The sequence below is a fragment of the Piliocolobus tephrosceles genome, unplaced genomic scaffold (assembly GCF_002776525.5).
Source record: "Piliocolobus tephrosceles isolate RC106 unplaced genomic scaffold, ASM277652v3 unscaffolded_41879, whole genome shotgun sequence".
Taxonomy (NCBI): domain Eukaryota; kingdom Metazoa; phylum Chordata; class Mammalia; order Primates; family Cercopithecidae; genus Piliocolobus; species Piliocolobus tephrosceles.
In genome coordinates, this window is record NW_022326397.1 from 2721 (window position 1) to 5830 (window position 3110).

At 47.9% G+C, this 3110-nt stretch overlaps 1 pseudogene across 1 annotated transcript; it reads left to right on the forward strand.

Moving 5' to 3' along the window:
- The first annotated feature begins 997 nt into the window (after nucleotides 1-997).
- On the forward strand, nucleotides 998-2568 carry LOC113223592 (annotated as a pseudogene). Its single transcript, XR_003308792.2, has one exon. The product of XR_003308792.2 is annotated as a serine/threonine-protein phosphatase 2A 55 kDa regulatory subunit B delta isoform pseudogene (transcript).
- Nucleotides 2569-3110: the final 542 nt, after the last annotated feature.

The window sequence follows — 3110 nt, forward strand, 5'->3', positions numbered from 1 at the left end:
GGGGGGGTTCACTGTCTTAACAGTGACTTGCAGGTGTGCAGTGGGTGGTCCCTGTCTTAGCAGTGACTTGTGAGTGTGCGTGGGGGGAGTCCCTGTCTTAACAGTGACTTTGGGTGTGTGGGGGTGTTCACTGTCTTAGCAGTGACTTGCAGGTACATGGATAGTTACTGTATTCTTTACTCCTCTTGATATATTTCAAATATTGCAAAATACCCTTAGATTACATATCCCCAAGACCATCTAAAAGCATTCCCAGTAACACTTGCTTAGTCCATTTACTTTCACAGACACACCTGCCTTCCTGCCTGGAAACTTCTGTTGAGGGACCTGATGAAGGGGAGTGAGGCGTTGCAGTGCTGCCTCAGCCCAGTCCCGATTCTCTGTGTGGCAGCGCCTTCTCGTGTTCTAGGCCGCCTCACAGAACCAGTTATGCGCTTGTGTCTGTGTCTGTGTCTGCTGTTCCCTTCCTGGGCCAGCACCGGGCTGCTGGGCAGCGCCCTGGTTTTCAGCGTGGAAACACCCACTCCGGGGCTGGCACTGTCTGTGAAGAATTGAAAAGGGATCATAAATCTGTATAAAAGCTGATCTGCTTTTCATTCTTACCATGCACCAGCAATTCCAGTGTCGGCCGTACATCTTTTGTCATCTGTGTTCTGAATAATGGTTGCTGTTGAGTTTTAATAACATAAACGTAAGCTTCAGATTCACACATTCTTATACTCACCCTTTCGTAAACATTGTGTTCTATGTGGAAACTAATTTCGGGAACTCCCAGTCGATGGCCCTCACGTGCCAACTTGGCTGCACACCCCCGTTCCAAGACCACGTGCACAACTTGGCATTGCTGGAGGGTGCTGGGCACATCTTGTGTCTCCTGCCCCTGTGGTGCTGTGGACTCCTGGATGGAAGCAGGAGATGTGAAATAAACATGGATAGCTGAGTGCAATTTCTCTTTTCTGAGTTTGTCTTTTTTTTTTTTTTTTCGTGCTTTGAAGTTTTAGACAAGGTCAGCCAGACACTAGGTATTTGCCAGCAGCTGGGGTCAGTGCTGGGCCATGGAAGGGAAACAGCCCGCTGCTTTCTCATGGCATCTTGAAGACATGCCGGCATGAAGGTCTCTCGCCGTGCATGACCACGGGGGCAGGACGTGAGGGTGCAGGTCAGTGTCAGAATACGAAGAGCAGGCGAGCTTCGAGGACTGCTGGAGAAATCAGAAGGGCATTGTTAGAACACATCTTTCATCAGAAACTGGACTCACAAAGCCACGGGTCAAATCATGGCGGTGTTTGCTATCATTCAGCCATTTTTCTGTCATTTTTGTAGAAAAAGGAAGATTGCAGAGGTTTTTGCCAATATGAAGTTATGAGGATGTGTGCGTTCGTGGGATTTTTCGACAGCAGAGACATTTGAAAGCCGTTACAATTGATCTTGAAGAAAAAAGCGTGGACAGTATTGTATTGTCTGGAATGTGTTGTGAAATGCAGTTGTTCTAAAATTCTGCCACACTTCGCCCAGTGTTTAAGATTTTTACTATTTCTATCCGTTGCTTCATTTGAAGGAAACTTTTTGAAATTAATAGAAAAGCAGTTTAACTCTGAAGAAACATTGACAGATATGACTAGTAACTGTTGAACATGATAAGGATTATGTTCAGGTCATTATGAATTATTGACAAACTGCAGAATTTAAGGCTTAAACCGTACTGTTATTCATGAGTGAGATAAATGGTGGGATTGTTTCAGAAAACACACTAATGTCATTAAAAGTGTGACTCCATTGTCTTGTTTCTCCTGTGACTTCTTACTGACATGATTATATATAAAGTTCAGTAAGAATCTTCACAGCGTTTCTCTTCGGACTGGTGTTGTGATTGTTCATTCCTGATTTCTGAAAGTAACCGGGTTGTGGGGGAGGGTGCTATGCACTGTGCACCCCAGGGGTGGGGTCTGAGTCCTCGTTGCTCCCCCCACTTAGGAGTGCTGCTCTCTGCTCTTGTTTTGCACAGCGCCATCATGACCGGGTCCTACAACAACTTCTTCAGAATGTTTGACAGAGACACGCGGAGGGATGTGACCCTGGAGGCCTCGAGAGAGAGCAGCAAACCACGCGCCAGCCTCAAACCCAGGAAGGTGTGTACAGGGGGTAAGCGGAAGAAAGACGAAATCAGTGTGGACAGTCTGGACTTCAACAAGAAGATCCTGCACACTGCCTGGCACCCCGCGGACAATGTCATTGCCGTGGCCGCCACCAATAACTTGTACATATTCCAGGACAAAATCAACTAGGGACGCGAACGTGAGGACCAAGTCTTGTCTTGCATAGTTAAGCCGATCATTTTTCTGTCAGAGAAAGGCATCATTGTCCGCTCCATTAAGAACAGTGACGCACCTGCTGCTTCCCTTCACAGACACAGGAGAAAGCTGCCGCCGCTGGAGGCCCGGTGTGTTTCCGCCTTTGGCGAGGCGCGAGGCAGGCGCTACTGCTCACATGGAGACGCTCTCGAAGCAGAGTTGACGGACACTGCTCCCAAAAGGCCATTACTCAGAATAAATGTATTTATTTCAGTCCAAGCCTTCCTTTCCAATTTATAGACCAAAAAATTAACATCCAAGAGAAAAGTTACTGTTGTCAGTTACCGCTCTTCCTTCGACTTTCCCTCTTTCTCTGCCATCGCACTTGGGCCTTCACTGCAGCGTGGCGTGGCCACCGTCCGTGTCCTCTCAGCCTTCCTCTGAGTCCGGGTGGGCTCCGTGGATGTGTGGATGTGGCCCGAGCAGGCTCAGGCGGCCCCACTCACCCACAGCATCCACCGCCACCCCTTCGGGTGTGAGCACTCAATAAAAACAACACGCTATAAAAAGTGTTTTTAAATCCAAACCTAAGCATTGCCTTTTCATTTGCTTTCATTGCATAGAATGAAGTTATGCAGGGTTCTTCTTTGGAACTAGCTGTTTGAGAAATGTGTCCCCTTCTTTGGCGGCGTGGGGGGATGTGTGCAGCATTTCTGTCCCCAAGCTGCCACCCGCTGTGTTTCTATAGGAGCCCATCAGATACACCAGGTAAGGTCTGGGAAAAACCAGAACCGAGGCCACCTCTGAGAAAGAAAATTG